The sequence below is a fragment of the Zalophus californianus genome, chromosome 10 (genome assembly GCF_009762305.2).
Source record: "Zalophus californianus isolate mZalCal1 chromosome 10, mZalCal1.pri.v2, whole genome shotgun sequence".
NCBI classification, from domain to species: Eukaryota; Metazoa; Chordata; class Mammalia; order Carnivora; family Otariidae; genus Zalophus; species Zalophus californianus.
Genome location: NC_045604.1, coordinates 13,239,430 through 13,259,888, shown reverse-complemented (window position 1 = coordinate 13,259,888; position 20,459 = coordinate 13,239,430). Strand labels below are relative to the sequence as shown.

General features: G+C 35.8%; 1 long non-coding RNA gene across 1 annotated transcript in view; it reads right to left on the bottom strand.

Annotated features, from left to right (window-relative positions):
* Positions 1–207: 207 nt before the first annotated feature.
* The window catches only part of LOC113933015, an 86,675-nt gene continuing 66,423 nt past the window's right edge, over positions 208–20,459 (bottom strand). The window contains exon 6 of the long non-coding RNA XR_003523211.1: positions 208–434. This is a non-coding gene — a long non-coding RNA (uncharacterized LOC113933015). The remainder of the gene's footprint in view (positions 435–20,459) is intronic.

Genomic DNA, 20,459 nt, shown 5'->3' with positions numbered 1-20,459 from the left:
TGAAATTTTTAAAAAATGACAAAATTGGAATAATAAAGGAGATGAATGTCTAGGTTTGGAGATTTGGAGAGGTTTGGAGATTGACTCAGAACATGAGGAAAATTTGGGGATGATGAAAATGTATTATATCCTGATGATGGTGGTGGTTACACAACTGCATGTGTCAAAACTCATCAAATCATACTCTTAAAGTTGGTACATTTTTTGTATGTATATTACATGCCAATAAAAGCTAATTAAGTTAAAAAATCAGAGTAATGCCATAGCCTCATCATCTCCTATTTATTTTTATATCCCCAAAAGTAACAAGTGAGAGGAATCCTCTGGATTCTCTTCTTCTTCAGTAATAAAGTTCTTGATGTTTTGATGTTGAGAAATCTTAAGGTGTCTCTGACATCTTTAGATTACACATCCTATCTTCAAATTCCTGTGGCCTTAGGGAAACAAGAGGAGCTGTTAGGATACAAAGAGACACTCAATACCTAATATAATTATTATTGTCTAGAGTAATGTTACAAGATGAATGTTGCAAGGAAATGTTGTAATACTTGTAGACTGAAAATGTATCATCCCAAATAATGTTTTAAAAAGTAGTATCAAGTGTTTCTTTGTTGACATACCTAATTATTGGTCATTGGTTTCCCTGAAAAAGCACTTAACTTTAAGTTATTTTCACTGAGGATACATGAAATTTATTCTGTTGATTAGCTGAGAAGTCTAATCTCAGTATCTGTCTACTAAAGCCTGGAATTTTCATGCTAGAAAATCCTCCATATTACAGACATTTTTTCCTGTCATGCTTCTTAAGCATTATATTTAATCTGTTTTTGTGTTTGTATAAAATTTCAAATCACATACTATACTGGTGTTTGGATTTTCTGTGATTTGAAAATAATCTGTAATTAAATCACATTTTGAGTTAATAAAAAGTGATCTGCAAGACTACAAAGGATAGGCTATATATAATTCAGTTTCTTAAAAACTGTTAAAATAAAAATTAAACATAGAATTCATTAAAAGAATGAGAGCATATAACATTAGAATTTCTATTTCTGTCACTTTCTAATACAAGAAGGGGAGTAATTCTAAAACTAACTGAAAATACATACCGAATGAAAACACTTACTTATGAAATTACGTATTTCCACTTCAAATTGCTACTTGGATAATATGTTTTCCATATTCCCACACATTATAATACTGTAAATATTTTTATGCCCAAATTTTCCATCTTCATGAAGAAAAATAATGAGTTATGAAGAGAAATAAAACAGATCTTATTACTCCCCGGTTTGGTGTTTCAGGGATCAATCTATCTCTTCCTCTTAAATATTTGGCTGCATTTTGGTAAAGAAAGTTCTGTACCAAGGGAATACATAAGGCTAAAGCTGTACAAAGATGTTCACATTTTAAGTGTAGTTTGGTTCCCATACTCATGGTCTCTTCCTCACTTTCCTACTTGCACACTACTTTGTTCAAGTCCTGCCTTTTGAGCAATGTTGTCTACATTCATCACATTTCTAGACCCCAGACTGAGAAATGCTTTGTCATTGCACCCAACCCTACTGCAAAATGCCAGACTTGTCTTGTACCTTGGCCTGGCTTGGCATATGGAATGCCAGAGGTCCACTTAGGGAAGGGCGTTCGTTGTTTAAATGGACCACATCAGACCACAGAGAAAATGAGCCCAGTGAACAACCAGAATTGGCTCATCAGAGGAAGAGCTAAGATGTGGAGCTGTCCAAGAGAGAGACGGGTGAACTATTTTGTAGTGGAAACAAAGCCAAATGGACTGATAGGGTTCAGGAGGCAGCAGGAAGGTGTAACCGAAGTACAAGCAAGTGATACCTAAGATTGATGGTGTGGAATTGGGCTACGCTGCCTGAAACAACAGTGATGTTTTCTTTATTTCTCTTGGGGAGGCAACAGGGTCAAGGCCTAAACATTGTATAAGAACCATTTTGCCATTTTAAACAAATCAACACTCTCAAATCATATCCCTCCCTACCCCAAGGTTCATCTGCCCTGTGTAATCCTTCGGTTACAAAAAGCACTTCAGAACCCCAAATGCAGACCAGTTGTAAAGCCTTCTTTCACCAAGGCCCAGCCTCAGGGTTAAATGAGAGTTCTGCCAGCCATCAAACTTAACAGCCTTTAAACATGTGCAACATTTCTCTAAGCAAAGTGGTTCCTTAATATGGTAAAATGTGTGGCACCCAAGGGGAAATGCTGGTGATCTCATAGCCCAAAACTGATGGAGTCACAGCACTGTATTCCTGAAAAGCACTCATAGTTTCCATTTTGATAAAACCAGAAGCAAATACAAGAGTCAGTAGGTTTTGACAACCATTGTTCATTCTCACTGAACTTTTCTTCCTATATAGCAGAGCACAGTGGTTTAATTCATAGCTTATGAGATTTTTAAAATATAAGCCATCCTAATTTTTTCTATATTAATCAGTGGTTTCTAAAGATCCACAGGGATAAATAAACCCTGCAAACTGCAGGGGGGTTTTGTGGCATAACCGCTGGTAGTTATAAACAGTAAACAAAACATAGTAACCATTTTAAGCACAAGAGATTGCTGTATCACAGGGGGCATAAATCATTAGCTTAATAATTTCAGCAGCAGTGTCTCCAAAGCAAAATTAAGCCAACAGTTCCCCCTGTGGCAATAATGAAGTACTGTAATGCTAAAAGAAAAAAAAAAAAGCAACCAAGAGAAGGCATTATTGTGCCTCGCAAATGATTGAAAATCCAAGTTCAATAAATAACTGTAGAACTCTTGTCTCTGTGCTGTTCTTTTGAGAGATGGGAAAGGGGTTACCTCTAAACCCCATGTCTATTCTTGTAGACAGTTTGACAAACACAAGTGCACTTTCATTCAAGCCCCCGATGGCTAGGATGTGCTGTAGGTATGGGATGAATGTGATGACATATCACCATTGAGAAGATGACAAATTTCTCTCAGTTGTATAGGCAGACATTATTCACAGATTTAGAGAGAGCCAAAAGAATGTTAGGCCCAGGATAGGACAGAGAGATGACAAAGCTCCCCTCTCAGGGGCTCTCAAGCTACATGCCGATAATCTGAAAGAAAGCACCTTCCAATTGTGAACTGGGCCACTGCACCCAGCCACAGAATAAAACCATCGTGTCCCCTCCTCCCTCCCATGAATTTCCCCAAGTGCCAAAGTTCATGTTTTTCTAACTGGCTAATGATTTGTTCATTTTGGAAAAGTGTACTTGGCTATGGGACATTATCAAACAAGAGGAATCAAGAAGGTCTCTGTTGTGTTAAGTCTATAGAGCCTTCATTTTTCACCTTGATTTTTTTCATCCATTTTATGAAATCAGTATAATCTTGTCATTATCCTCAAAAAAGAACGTTCTGATTGAGGACAGTTTTTTCCCCCTCAATAATACCACTTCTTTAACGTAGCATTTTACCTACTAACAACATTCCCTATGTTTTTGGAGTACCTATTATGGATACAATGATCTCTTAAGAATGGATTTGGTTTAAAAATAGTATGATTCAGTCAAACAGAAGCTGTATTATTTGCACCAAGTTAACCATCACCTTGACTACTTTATTTAGTGGATTGAGGTGGTGATTTGTTTGACAATATAGGGATACAGATTAAACTGCAGTATATAGGGTGAGAGTCGCTTTTATTGGATAAACACACCTAGGCACTTTAGAAGTGGTCAAGAAATGTCTTTTTTTCCTCATCTTTGTTATACTTGGTTTTCAACTATGATGCTTTAGACAAAGTTGTCTTAAGGAACCCAATGATTGTCCTCTGAAAATTTAATTATAGATATCCTTTACTTTGAGATACATAGCCTTTTATCAATCTGAAATGAGAAAACGGGAAGGAGAGATGGCTCTCTCTGCACCTATAGAAAAATAACCTTTCTTCACCAACTAAATAAATTATTACATCTTGTAGTTCCCTTAAAAAAAAAAAAAAGACACCTCTAGCATAATCACTATACCATGTATTGTAAGTACGGCATGGAAGTAATCTTGCCTACAAAGTGGTGAGTAGTTCATCTCACTAATGGTCAAAGCTGGATCCTAAGGAAAATTGTGAGGGAAATGTGTTTGTCTTTATTGCTCCTTTCTCCCTCCTCCAGATTCTCCCCTCTCCTTGGCCCCTCAGTATTCCACCTTACCTCTTCAGGGAGTCTGCTGTTTAATGCCACCATTCTTATTTAAATTTGGTATCCTCCGAAGGTTCCTCATACTTAAGCCTAATAACAGGATATAACCTAACTCCAGCAGCCAGAGGTAAAAACACACAGAAGACAAACCCATCTGACACACAGTGGAGGAATAGGCTAAGAATGAACCTAACCAAAGTCAACTAATCAGAATGGATTGGTAATGCTCTACTCTAACAGGGCACAAAGATCTCCCAACCAGAATAAGCACCAAATTTACAAGCTGTGTCCAGAAAATGGGAGATTATGTATTTTATGTATTTGATAAGAGTCTAGTATCCAAATATATAAAGGAAACTTATAATTCAACAATAAAAAAACCAAACAATTAATCTAATTAAAAAATGGGCAAAGGATTTGAATAGACATTTCTCAAAAAAAGACATACAAATGACAAATAAGCACTTGAAAAGATATTCAACATTATCAGTCATTCAGAAAGAATATGCAAATCAAAACCACAATGAGGTGCCCACTTGACACCCACCCAGGAAGTCTATAATCAAGAGACACACAACAGCAAGTGTTGAAGATGATGTGGAGAAATTGCAGTTTTTGTACCTTGCTGGTGGAAATGCAAATGTTGCAATTGCTTTAAAAAACTGTTTGGCTGTTTCTCAAAAAGGTAAACATAAAGTTACCTTATGTCCCAGCATTTCCACTCCTAGGTAGACGTACAAGAGAACTGAAAACGTATGTCCAACAAAAACTTGTACACAAATTTTCATAGCACCATTATCCATAATAACTAAAAAGTGGAAACAACTCAGATATACACGAACTGATGAATGGATAAACAAAATATGACACGATGATATGAAGGAATAAAATCCATAAAAGGAAATGAAGGATTGTTACATGCCACAACATGGACGAACTTTAAAACATGCTAGGTGAAAGCAAGCCTACATGGGAGGCCACACAATGTATATTCCATCTTTGTGAAGTGTCCAGAACAGGTGAATCCACAATGACAGAAAGTACATTACTAGTTTCCAGGGGCTGAAAGGAAGAGATAATGTGGTGTGGCTGCTAATGGGTATACAGTTTCTTTTGGGGGTAATGAAAATGTTCTGGAAGTAGGCAGTGGTGATGCTTGTACAACCTTGTGAATATGCTAAAAACCAGTGAAATGAACACCTTTAAAAAGATTAAATTTATGGTGGGTGAATTATATCTCGATTTTTTTTTAAGTATTAAAGAAAAAGTATTAGTTACCATTCCTGTTTCAACCTACCTACACCAAAGCTAATAATTCCCCTTTCCTCTCACACTGATTCAGTGCAAAATAGGGTTTTAATTACGCGATATCTTGTTTTCTTGCTGTGTCTAGAAATGCCTCAGATACCTAAAAAGGCAAATAGGCTGTAGGTTCCTAGAAAGAGGTTATAGAAAACAATCTGAATGGTACATACCAATGTACTCAACTACCTTTTCCTAATTCAGTGCTCGCTTTTCTGGAAACCCATCCCAACACCCTCCCCTCACTTACTCTCCTTGATTTTTCTTCAAAGGATTTATAAAAATGAGACAAATCATGTATCCATTTTTTGTTTGTTGCTTATTGCCTATCCTCCACTCTAGAATGTAAGCCCCATAAACCAGGAAGTTAGTTTTGTTCCCTGTTGTATCCCTATCACTCGGAACAATGCTTGGCACAGAGCAAGGCAGGCACTGAAGAAATGTTCGTTGAGTGAGAAAATTGGAGTAAGTTTTCTCCCCCCATCAGATGAGGAAGAATAAAAATGGTAGCAGCATCCAGTACTTGCAGTCAAAAACATCAAGTCCTCCCTCAAGCCTACACCTTACCTTTCTCATGTTATATGCCCATATCCTTGTGGACCTCACCACTGAGCTCTTAGGCACCCCTGGTCCCAAGGGCTCCAAATGTCAGCATCCCCGTCTTCATCTTCTGCTTTCTGTATCTGTTTCACTCAAAGATCCCTTCAAGTGTTTCTGAACCTAGTTTAAAAACCTAACTTCTATTCCTAATTGAACTATTTGCTTGATAGTTTGGCTTGGGAATCTGAGGTCTGACTTGGAAATGAATTCTGACTACTACTGTTCTTGTGGTCAAACCAAAAGGCCAAAGGTTTGGTTTCTGCTACTCGTTTCTTTACTATGTTCTCGTTTCTCGTTTCTACTACTCATTTCTACTACTCGTTTCTACTCGTTTCTCATTTCTACTACTCATTTCCACTCCTCTCTACTACTACGCATTCAAAATCATATTGTGGAAAAACAACAACAACAACAAAAGAATACAAAATCATATTTTGGCCAAACAAAACATTCTATTATGAAGTTTAAGGGGTATGTAAGTCAGCCTTTGGCCTTAAGAAGAAGCTAAACTTGTCACAGAGAGTTTCTCAAAAAAAAGAAAACAAAAACAAACAAAAAAAACAAACAAAAGAACACTCTGTGGCTTCATTTTGATGGTACACTTGTTTTGCCCTAAGTTTTAACTTAGACTTTATTTTTATTTTTGTAAAGATTTATTTATCTATTTGAGAGAGAGTGGGGGAGGGACAGAGGGTGAGAATCCTCAACCAGACTCTCTATCGAGCACAGAGCCAGACATGGGGCTTGATCCCAGAATCCCAAGATCATGACCCCAGCTGAAACCAAGAGCCAGACGCCCAACCGAATGAGCCACCCAGAAACCCTTAGACTTTATTTTTAGACTTTATTTTTAACTGTCACATTGTATAGGCCTATGTTGAATTATTCCAGATCATTTGGTTCATTTATAGCTGCATTTTTATATTTTTCCTGCCATTACGTATTACATAGAACTCATTTAGTTGTCTTTCAGAAAATAGGATTAAAAGTAAACAACATGAAATTTACTTTTAGAAAATTAACCCTTCAATAATTTCTAACATACAATTATCTCACTAGAATCAAACAAGTCAAAGCCCCTGATATTGCTCTAAGGGCCACTAAGATAAAGAGTGGTAACTGCTCCCCACCTTTCCATAAGCTCCTTATAGGCTGATCATGCAGAGCTCTCCTACGACTTATTTCTATTTAAAATTCCATTTCAGTATGATTTCAACTGAACAGAAGTATTTGAAGGGAGTGTGGGAAGACTGATATTTGCCTTCACTCTGCCCCCACCCCCACCCCGTGATGACCCTGATGACAACACACATCTGGCTGTTTTGAATCATCCCAATGATTGATTTGATTTTTCCACTCTTCACCTAGGCTTTTGGCATGCCTAGACAAAGCTATCTCACATTGGGCTTTTGTCCCCAACTCGCTTCCAGCTGCATGCTTTGCACTACACTCTGCTTCACCTTTCTTCTTGGCTACACTCATCCCAGCCTCAATATGCTTTTTTTCCCATATGTCATCCCAGCCCAACTGAGCACCAAACCTCACTCTGCTCCCTGTCCAAGACATACTTCTTCCTTGAATCCTGCACAGGGATTCATAGTCACAAGTCACTATGTGTCTAATTACGCCTGGATAGCTTCACAGGAGATAGCAGTGCGTAAAACTGGTATGAAACGAAATGCCTGCCCCCAACTCAGCAATTGACGAGCATTGATTAAGTGTTGCCTTTATGTTTAGCATGCAAGCAGGTCCTGAGCATCCAAATTATGAAATTTCACTCTGCAATCTTACCTCCTCCCAGCATGAACTATATGGAACAATTCCACTTCATTTAGGCAATGCTGACTTGAATGTCTATTTCTTCAAAGGCTACTGCTAAGATGTGTTAGGGATAAAGAGCATGCATCCCCTGCCCTCAGACCAGTTTCACAATACATACAGTTGAGATTCTAACTTATGAAATAATTGAAACTGGGATTAAAGTAATGTTTATACCAATTTTGAACTGAGAAGAAACTCCAATTTATTTAATTCTTGCAGAGTTGCATAATTTGAAAACTGAGTTAATTGCAACCTGTGTTTATGTTACTGCCATCACCTACGAGACCAGTGAAAAGAAACAAACACTCCTTTGTCAGTATTATGAGAACCACTCTTGATTACTTGCATCAGAATTTCTAAAAGTGACTTTTGGTTCCATAACCTAAGCAAGCACTGTTATTATCATTTCAAATCTCATTTTCTGTATCTTTTCACAGTGTTATCCAAGTTCATTAAATGGTGCTGCTAAAGCTAACGCTGAAAAAAACCCAAATTCAAGAACTTTAGAGTGGAAGTAAGATAGGATAAAGCACCACAGAGAGGAAAAAAAAAAAAAAAAAAAAAAAAAAACCACCAACATTAATTTAGAAAAGAGCCCTCAGTCATGTAAAAAGTAACTTCAAAGAAAATATACACTAAAATAATTATAAATTTATAAGTTCCAAAACTGCATCCCCCCTTTGGGAAAATTCGTTTTGAATTATTTGAGTTTTCCAGTTGTACAAAGTCTCCAGGAATAACATTTCTCTCATATGAAATGCAAGTGCCCTGTACTTAAATTTTATTTCCCACTGATCTACCTTACAATCCCCACAGTTTAGTTAGAAAAATCTCTTTATTATTCCACACATCCTCTGCCAAGGAAACCAGTATTATTCCTTTCACTATTTCTTTTATTATGCTCCTCTTCCTGTTTTAAATATCTTCACTCTTCCTACCCACTAATCCAAATATACGGCCCAGCTTCAAAGGCCCACTCAAGCCCCACCTCATCTGCAAAGTTGTACCTGACTTAGTAGAGTCATAGGATTTATATTTGGAATGGATCTTGGAGATTATCTAGCTCAAATATTTTCCAACTGTGCAACATAGAGACATTTAGGAGCCTTTTGAAAAAGCATCAGAAATGGGAAGAGAAGTGTAAATGGGCAGCTGAGTCTTAGGGCTCTCACCCTCCCATCCGGCCCTGCTTTCAGCATTTTAATTGTTTTACCTTTCCAAGAAAGAAATTGCATGAACAACAGATTGCTTTGGGGACGGGAAAACCCATAGCCCAACATGGTAATGAAGAAACTGGGGCTGTAAGTTAAATGTCTTATCCTGGTTTACAAACAGCCGAGGGGCAAAATCAGGCTAAATCCTAGGACCCATGGACTCCCGGCCTAGCTACACTGATCTATTGTCTTTATCACTAAAATACTTCAAATTCCCTATGGATGATTCAATGGCTTCTTGTGTTAGTTGCATATTTGTGTCTTGTCTGTCCAATGCATTGAGTGAGGCTCCAGCTGCCCCATGCTGGGGTGTAATTTATACTCTTCTGTGTTTCTCTTAGCAGAGCTGTTGTTTCAGAAAGTCTACTTGCTCCGTCTTTCCTTCCCAGAAGCATGGGCATTCCCGCTTCATTTATAAAGTTGGATAAAATAACATTGAGAAATCAACATTAGGGTATTAACTGAAGTACCCTAAACTCCATCCTTTACAGAAACTCTCTCTTCTATTTCCAAACTTTACTCATTAAAGTTGGCATAAATTGTATTCGGTACAGCCTCTTTTCATAAAAAAATAATGGATATTTCTGGCCTCGTTTCTATTTTTACTGTCATTGGGTTTACGAATCTTGGGTTTAATCAATTAAACTTGTTCTAAATGGCACTATATTTTTTACCTCAAGTCTCATTTTGGTGATCTTTTACACTTGAAACAAGATACTTTAACAAGAAAAACTGACCGCTACTCTTATTAAAAAATTTTAATTTTTAAAATAATTAAAAACTTTACTCAGTTCTTCATCCTTTGTAAGCTTTTCTTCCAGCTCGTTTCTTGTGATAAACTTCTTGAAAGGGTACACTGTATGTGTTACCTTTCGATCCTCTCCTCTGAGCTCCATCTTTAGATTCTATACTATTTACCTCTTCCATGAGGTTCTATGGCTCCATCTCTTTTCTTCCTCTATGTAGTCTATTTCATTCGCTCCCCCGAGTGTGTGAGACTCCAAATCTACTTTTCTAGGAGTGTCTTCTCATCACTGCCTTTAGACCAGGGCAAGAGGAGCCCTCTTCTGGACTCCAGGCTTTAGATACTCCACAGGGTGAGTAGTCTGCAGGCGCAATAGGATGTGCTCACCTTAGGCCTACACCCTTCCATCTAAACTACCCTCTGATGTGTGCAATGTATCCCAAGGTACTAGGGATGGCCAACGAGTGGTTGTCTGTGACAAGGGGGGATGTAGGCAGTGAGGGTGTGGACAGGGCTTAAGCCTGCAAGCTGGAACCTCCCAAAAGGGCACCTGAGGCCCATGCTGCGTAGATAGGGCCAAGATAAGAACCAACAGGGATGGAAGGCTCTTCCGAAGCTACTGTCATCACATTTTAGTACAGAATTTTAATTCAAACCTAGCCATCAAGGTTGATATGAAGGCAATTTGGTCACAATAGGAGGTTAAACTATATTTAACAGTTTGTGGCTTGATTTATAACATTTATTTATTTATTTAAAATTTTGTTTATTTATTTGAGAGACAGAGCATGAGCAAGGGGGAGGAGCAGGGGGAGAGGGAGAGTGAGAATCATGAGCAGGCTCCACGAGACCCTGAGATCATTGTGACCTGAGCCGAAATTAAGAGTTGGCTGCTTGCTTAATTGACTGAGCCACCCAGGCACTCCTTGATTTATAACTTTTAAATATTTAACATATGGAATGTAATCCTCCAATTTCACTCTTACCCAAGGACCTACCAATCTTACAGGAAAATAAGGGATTTTTCTATTTAAATCAAGATTAATTTGTGACTTCATACTTGTCTTCTTTTTAAAGGTGCACATGCGACTTAAAATATCAAAAGCTAAGTTAATATTTTCCTTCACATCTTAGACCTGCTTGTCCATGTTCATGTCTTTTCTTAGTTAATAGAATCATGATCCACTCAGTTACCAGCCAAAGGTCTTGAAGTTATGTTCAACTTTCCTCTTCTCCAAACCTCAGGATTTAATCAGAGAGAAGATATATCTTATGCCTAAAATGCCTGATTCCATATTTCAAGCCCCATCTCTCAGTTGATTCATTATAGCAGCCATTCAACTGCCCTCTCTGTTTCTGTCCCTCCTTTCTTAATCCACAGACTACATTTGCACCAGAATGATCACACTCACATTCATCACCTGTCTCCCATCCCTGCCCCATTTTCCATGGAATGGAAAACTAATTCCTTTTCAGTTTCAAGGTCTTCACAATCTGACCCCCACCTACCCTTCCTACGTTACTTACTTTCCATAATCATTCTTGTTTCTTAGTCTTTATGCTTTATAATCTAGTCACTTCAGACTATTTACTAATTCCAAACGATTGGCTAATTTACAACTTTGTCATAAATTTTCACATAAATGAACATTTACTTACACTATTCTTCTATCTGCACTTTCTTCTTAGGTTTCTCTAAAATTCCAATTAACTGTTCTATTGCCATTTATTCCATGAAGTTTTCCACAAATATTCTGCCAAAATTACTTTGTCTCTTATGCTCACTTAACATTTATTTATGCCACTATTACAATGCTTACATTTTTTGCAAGTTATGAATGGATGCCTTTGTATCCCTTACATACAAATTCCTTTTATGGGGGAACTAGTCTGTACTCATTTCTGTACTAAGTGTATTCCTCGGGCCTTGCATAGTGTCCCACACATAGTAAGTGCTTTGTAAATGTTTGTTTAATTTCTAAGCCAAATTTAAACAGAGATTGGTTTTAATAAAAATAAAAAACAAGCCATACACCATATTCACTCAGAGAGGACTATCAGAATGTCTTTGTTCTATTCCAACCCACTGTGCAACTCTCAAACATTTACTTCATTAGGAGATTCCAAGATTTCTCTCTCCAGAATGGGTTTAACATCTCCTCTAAAAGCTGCAGTGGTGTCTGCAAAGCTTGTCAAGAAACCCTGATGAAAGGCAGTGCAGAGCTGCAGGCATTATTACAAAGACAGGTACAGTGTGCAGTCCAGAACCAGCCACCTGCGCGTCCTTGGTTCTCAGAGATGACTTGCACATGTAGGCCACAGGTTTCCCCAAGTCACTTATCACCCTGTACACAATGCTCCTTAGATGGAGACCATCTGGGATTGCAGTTTTCAATCCTGAACTTGTCCAATGTTTTGATCACCTGCTCTGACAGAAGTCTGGTTTTGTTTCGTGTTTATAGTGTGTCTCCTGGGCAGTTTATGGATCTGTTTCTGGCATTTTCCCTCAAATCATCTTGGGAATCACAGGATGAAGTAAGGGGAGCAAAACCCTAAGTTGCTGCTTTAACTTTCTGTTCTGGGATTTCCATATCATTTTGGTTTTTAGAACCAGTGACAATAAAATGCTGTGTCTTTACTCAGTGAATATGCAGATGAAAACCAAGTAAGCCTATCAAATACCTAGATAATGGTGACAGCATTACCAACAGCTTGGGAGTTCACAGGTGACTTTCACATATATTATCTAATTTAATTCCTATTATAATCCTGTGAGGTACATGTTCTGTTTTATAGCTCAAAAACAATGGTTCACAGATTTTTCTTTTTTGGGGTTACAGAGCTAGTTAGTGATTGAGCTAGGACACAAGGCTTCTAAACCCAAATCCCACGATCTTTAGCAGAGCATAACATATAGGAAATAGCCAAATAATTTTTTAAAATGTATCAGCTATCTTTCAGAATAAAGGATGCAATGTTATATTTATTTGAAGAGCTAAGAGTTATTTAAAGCATAGCAAATTCTCACTCATATGTCACAAAGTGTGTTTGTGAAAAAGTACCAAAAAGGGGGGAAAAAGTCCAAATTGCAGTATTTTAAAGCAGTTTTATTACTGATAAACATGATGTGTACGATAAACTAAAATGTAAATGGATAATAAGTTAAATACGGTCAGTAAAAGAGAAAGAATAATTTGAACCAGGCCTTTATTATTGCCTTCAATTACCAAGCTCAAAAAATTTAAGAATTACTCAAACAATTTTATATATCCTATGTAAAAATTTTCATAGATTTTATAACGCTAAACAAAGCTTATTACAGGCTGCATTGAGCTCTGCCTCACAGCATGATGTTTGTTTTTTCTCAATGTAATTATTATTTATACTATTTCAAATATTGTTCATTATAATGCATTAAAGAAACTGATCTTTAAAAATCAATTTATCAATATTAAGTCCAAGTTTTATTTTATTTATTTGTTTGTTTTTTGAGGGGGAGAAGGGGCAGAGGGAGAGAGAGAATCTCAAGCAGGCTCCATGTCCAGTATGGAGCCCGACTTGGGGCTTGATCCTAGGACCCTGAGATCATGACCTGAGCTGAAATCAAGAGTCGGATGCTTAACTGACTGAGCCACGGAGGTTCCCAAGCCCAATATTTTTTTTTCCAAGCCCATTTTTTAAAGAAGTAATTGCAATGGTACTGATAGCAGTAATAGCATCGATTTCTGGTACTACCTTCTTGACTTTGGGAATAATTTGGTCTTTTTAGGCCTCTTTTATTTTTCTACATGTAATATCAGCCATAAAGTATGATTTTTTTTCCTGTGGGTGATAAGATTGAGAAGAAATGGAGAATGCCCAAGGTCCTGTGTATATGTTGTGTTATTTCCTGAATTATCTGAGGGACTATTGATGCCAATAATCTAATCAAATGAAGTTACTTCACCTTCCTTCTACTTTATGAGAATTTACTCCTTTTTCATTTTAATTCTTGTTGTTTATACGTGAAGTGAATCGTAACTTCTTTTCAGTATATCTTCTTTTCTAACTTAAATACCTAAGGATATAACTGGCCACCAATACCTTGCTTTAGCGGTAGCGTTTGGGCATACAGCGTTTTCACTGGCATTTGGTATTAAATGCTGTACAATCGCCCTTATGATTTATTTTCACCCATAAGTTATTTAGACTTGTGTCTTCTGGTGTTGAAACATAGGTGAGGGAGTAGAGCTATGTGTCTTATTCATTTCTGTGTTTATTTCATTGTGATCAATATACATCAGCTACTTAGATACTGACTGGTATGTGTGGAGACTTCCCTTGTGTTCCAATATATGTTTCGTTGTTTTAATTTTTATTTTAATGTCCCAGGGGTGCTGTAAAAGACTGTGCATTGCCAAATTATACATGGTTCTCTATATGCTCATTAGATTGAAGTGGTTGTTCAAATATGTTCTAACTTTACTAATTTTTATTTGGTTTATCAGTTTCTGAGAAAGTTGAGTTCAAATCTCTTACCATATTATTTTTAATGGTTTTACCTATTATTTACGGACACTTTTTTCAACTATTTTCTAGATATTGAAAATTACCCTATTTTCCTAGAAAAACATCACTTTTATCCCTAAGTAATGAAAGTGAGAATGCTTTAAGCCTTGAATATACCTTGTCTGATATTAATATTGCTACCCCAGGTTTTTTTTTTAATGAACAATTACCTGAGAGATTTCTTTTGTACCCTTCCACCTTCAGCTTCTCTGCACCTACAGTATGCTTTAGAAATGTCTCTTCTAGAAAATATTCTTTCTTATTCATTCAATATCAAAATTTTTAAAAGGCAAGTTTAGATGATTTACATGTTTTGTAATTACTTATATTTTGGGATTTATGTTGTTTTTCATTGCTTTTTGTTTTCTCTTTTCTACCTTCTACTAATTCAGATCTAGTCATTTCCTTTCCTCCTGCTACAGGTTTATGTTAAATATCTTTTTTCTATTCTTTAGTTGTTGCTCTAAAAATTTTAACATATAGGCTTAAATTAACAGCCTAATTACCAATATTAATTTTCTTGAGCAACATAAAAAACAAATTTTTTTAATAAAACATTTCTCCCAAAACCTTCCATGTTTATGCCTAGTACTTAATTACTAACTTTTTCCACAGCTTTATGGAGATATAATTCACATATCATAAAATGCACCCATTTGAAGTACAGAAATCCATAATTTGGCCATTGTAGATAATGCTGCTATAAATTATTAGGGTGCATGTATTCCTTTGAATTAGTTCTCTGTATCCTTTGGGTAAATATTTAGCTGTGTAATTGCTGGATCATAAGGTAGTTCTATTTTTAAATTTTTGAGGGAACCCCATACTGGTTTCCAGAGTGGCTGCACCAGCTTGCATTCCCACCAACAGTGTAAGAAGGTTCCCCTTTCTCCACATCCTCGCCACACTTGTTTCTTGTGTTGTTGATTTTAGCCATTCTGACAGGTGTGAGGTGATATTTCATTGTGGTTTTGATTTGTACCTCCCTGATGCCGAGTGATGTTAAGGTTCTTTTCATGTCTGTTGGCCATCTGTATGTCTTCTTTGGAAAAATGTCTATTCGTGTCTTCTGCCCATTCTTTAATTGGATTCATTTTTGGGGTGTTGGATTTTATAAGTAGTTTATATATTTTGGATACTAACCCTTTATCAGATACACATTTGCAAATATCTTCTCCCATTCCTGGAAAACATCAGAAGTGTCTGTTGAGTGATGAATGGATAAGAAAGATGTGGTAAATATTTACGCACACACACAAGCATACACATATACACACATAAAATGGAATATTACTCAGCCATAAAAAAGAATGAAATCTTGGCATTTGCAATGACATGGATGGAACTAGAGAATATTATGCTAAACGAAGTAAGTCAGTCAGAGAAAGACAAATACAATATGATTTCACTCATATGTGGAATTTAAGAAACAAAACAAATGAGCAAATGGGGAAAAGAGAGGGAGGCAAACCAAGAAACAGACCCTTAACTACAGAGAACACACTGATGGTTACCAGAGGGGGAGGTCCATGGGGTGATGGGTGAAATAGGTAATGGGGATTAAGGAGTGCACTTGTGATGAGCCCTGAGTGTTGTATGGAAGTGTGAATCACTATATTGTACACCTGAAATTAATATTACCCTGTATATTAGCTAACTGGAATTTAAATAAAAACTCAAATTAATTAATTAATTAATATGGTATACAATTCACAGCCTTTTAATATATTCACAGAGCTCTGCAACCATCACCACAAAAAATTCTAGAACATTTTCATCCCCTCTAAAAAGATATTCAGCATCGCTTAAAATAAGTCCAACCCCTGGCCCTGGGATACTGCTAATCTAATTTCTCTCTATAGATTTGCCTACTCTGCACATTTAAAAAAAAATGAATCATACAACATGTGTTCCTTTGTGTCTGACTTTCACTTAGCAAGATGTTTTCAAGTTTACCCAGGTGGCAGCATGTATTAGAACTTCATTTCTCTATTTTGCTTGAATATTCCATTGTATGGATATATCACATTTTATATACCATCCATCAGTTGATGGACATATAAGTCATTTCCACTTTTAGCTATTATGAAGAATGCTGCTTTGAACACATACACGTTTCTGTGAGGATATATATTTTCACTTCTCCTAGGTATACGCATAGGTAGGAATGGAATTGCTGGATCACATATAATTCTATATTTAGCCTTTTGAAGAACTGACAGAATATCCTCAAGGGCAGCCAAAGTATTTTACATCCTCAATTTACATTTACTTTTATATCACCTTTTACAAACTAGCAGGTTGCATTCCCACCACATTCTAACACTTGAAATTATCTTGTCATTTTGATTATAGTCTCCCTAATAGATGTGCGGTAGTATCTCATTTTGGTTTTGATTTGCATTTCCCAGATAACTAATCATTTTGAGCATTTTTTCGGGTACTTATTAGTCATTTGTATATCTTCTTTGGAGAAATCTCTAGTTAGATCCTTTGCCTATTTTTAATTATTTTTCTTTCTATAATTTAGTTGCAAATTTTCTGTATAAATTCTAGATACAAGGTCTTCATTAAATCTATGATTTGTGAATGTTTTCTCCCATAATGTGGGTTGGTTTCTCACTTTCTTGGTAGTATCCTTGAAACACAAAAGATTTTTAATTTTGATGAAATCCAATTCATCTATTTTTAATTTTGTCTCTTGTGTTTTTGTGTCATATCTCAGCTTCCATTGTCAAATATGAATATAAGATTTATCCCTATATTTTCTTCTATGAATTTTATAGTTTTAGCTTCTACATTTAGATCTTTGATCTATTTTGAATTCATTTATATGTATAATGTGAGGTAAGGGTCCAAATTCATTCTTTTGCCTGTGGCTATCCAGTTCTCACCATGTGTTGAAAAGACTTTTAACTCATTGAATGGTCTTGACATCCTAGTTGGAAATTAGTTGACCATAAATACATGGTTTTATTTTATTCTGCCCTCTATTCCATTGATCTATATGTCTATCTTTATGTTAATACCACACTCTCTCTTTTTTTTTTTAAGATTTTATTCATTTGAAAGAGAGAGAGAGAGATCATGAGCGGAAGGAGGGGAAGAGGGAAAGGAGAAGCAGACTCCCCACTGAGCAGGGAGCCCAATGTGGGGCTCAATCCCAGGACCCTGGGATCATTACCTGAGCTTAAGGCAGAGGCTTAACTGACTGAGCCACCTAGGTGCCCCAGTGCCACACTCTCTTGATTAACATTGCTTTGTAATAAATTTGGAAACTGGGAAGTGTGAGTCCTCCTACTATGTTGTTCTTTTTCAAGACTGTTTTCACTATTCTGGGTCCCTTGAATTTCCATATGAATTTTAGGACAACTTGACAATTTTTGCAAAGAACCCAGATGGGAGTTTGACTGGGATTACATTCAGCTATACATAGATCATTTTGAAAGTATTGTTATCATAATAATATTGTCCTGCAATCCATGAACATGGGATGTCTTACCATTTATTTAGGTATTTCTTAACTTCTTTTAACAATATGTTGTAGTTTTCTGAATATGTTTATACTTCTTTTGTTTACTTTATGCTTTTTGGTTATACTGCAAATAAAATGTTTTTAAATTTCATATTTGGATTGCTCATTTCTACTGTATAAAAATACAAATTGATTTTTGTATATTGATCTTGAACCCTGCAGTTTTTCTGAACTTTATTAACTCTAATAGTATTTTCTGGATTTTGGGAGTGTTTTCTATATACAAGATAATGTCATCTGCAAATAGAGACAGTTTTAATTCTTCCTTTCCCATCTGGATGCCTATATTTATTTTTCTTTCCTACTTGCCATGGCTAGAACCTCCAGCACAGTGCTAAATAGAAGTGAGGCTGGACATCCTTGTCTTATTACTGATCTCTAGGGGAAAGCTTTCAGAGTTTCACCATCAAGCATAATGTTAGCTGAGGTTTTCATTGACACCCTTTATTGGGTTGAGGAAGTTCATTTCTATTCCTCTTTGTTGAATGTTTTTATCATAAAAGGGTGTTGAATTTTGTCAAATCCTTTTCTGTTTTTAAAACCCTCTTAAAATAATCACTGTAATTTTAACTGTTTTACAGTGAAGTGTATTTATATTCACCCACTTGTTTACAAACTTTTAAGCTCACCACTGCTTCTTATATTGCATTCTTTTCTTTGGGCTTAATCTTATTGAGGGTCTTAACGGAGAAGATCTTTCAACAAAGCTCTGTGAGTTGCAAGCTTATTCATTCTTTATCTGAGAATTTTCCTATTTTATTACCTTTCACTCATGAATAATTGTTTAACTGGATATAGAGCTCCAAGTTAATATTTTGTTTTCCTCAGAATTTTTAAAATATCTTTCCACTGTCTTTTTTGCTCCTCTAATTACTTATGAGAAGTAAATTGTCATCATGCTAATTGGCAACTTTATTTTCCTTTTTTGCTGCTTTTTAAGATTTTCTCTTTGAAGTTGATATTCTGCACCAAATTCATCTATGCTGTGTCTCTATGTGAATTTGTTTTCTTTATCCTACTTGGGAAATAGTATGCTTCTGCAATCTGAGAATTCAAGTCTTTCTTCAATTCCAAATAATTCTGTCTCTATTTCTTGAAGACTGTCACTCATCAAATTCTTTTTATCTCATTCCATGAAAGTCTTTCTTAGTAAAAGTATCTTGAACCTTATCATGCTATTTCCCATGTCTCTTGACTTCTTCATAATTTAAATTTATGTATATCTATGTTTCATTCCAAGTGATTTCCTCGGAACTATGGTTATTAATTCTCTCTTCACTTATATTCAATTTATACATCCATGGAGGGTTTTGTTTTTTCAATGACTACATTTTTACTTCAAGTAGTTTTATTTTATTTTTCAACTATTCTTGTTTCATTAGCATTTATGATTCGTCATTATATCAAATTATTTCTTCAATTACTTTAACAAGATTATACTTAAAAAACTATAAACTTACTTATTAATATCTTTCAAATTATTCTATTAACATTATTTCTTAGTATCTTATAATCATATTCTCTCATTCTCTCATCTTTAGTGAGTAATTTATTTTATAAACTTACTTATTAATATCTTTCAAATTATTCTATTAACATTATTTCTTAGTATCTTATAATCATATTCTCTCATTCTCTCATCTTTAGTGAGTAATTTATTTCTTTCCTTTGTCCCATGTATCCAGGGCTATAGAATTATTCTTATAGAGTGACTGAGCTTTTTTGTTTGTTTCCTTAAGCCTGACAGTCCAGTGTATTCTTCTGGTCTCAGATAAGTTTTTAAAATTAATTTCAAAGCTTGTTATTCCTACTTTATGCATTGACTATAAATTTTGACCACATACTTGCTTTTGGTGCAGACTTAGGTTCTTGATTTTTCTCTCATGAAATTATTTATAATTTTGTCCAGAACAAATCAGCAACATTTTTTGTTGTTGTTGTTCTTGCCTAGGTCTGTCTGCAGGGATTTCTCTTCTAATGGCCTGTCCTCAAGGGACTCTAGGCTATATATGATAGTCCTCTGAGCATCACTTCAAGGTTCCTTCTGGATTTGAGTTATCTGTTAGTTTCTGGCATTTGGATTTAGAGATTTCCTTTTCTCTGTGTTTGGCTATGTGTTTTCTTAGTTTATATGGTATTATATCTAGTATTTTTTTCTGTGTTTATAGTTTAAGAGTGATCATGAAAAAGGATTCATGCAAAATTAAATTCAGTTTGTGCTTAGTAGTAGTTTAGACTAGAAAATTAAATAGGGGGAATGGCTTGGACAACTATTTCACTCCCTGATTTTGTACTTTTGGACACATTTTCTAGAGTGCCTAACTCTGTATGGTGACAAACTATGAAGACATACATAAACTTCAGTTATTCAATCCTGATTCAATCCATATTCAAGCCTCATTTATGAACCAACATGTTTCATCTTCACCCTATAGTAAGAAATCAGCAAGAGAAGTCCAAATGAGAACAAAAAACTACTTAACTTCTATATCATACCTAAAACTTTTGTTCTTGCTTTCTTGCA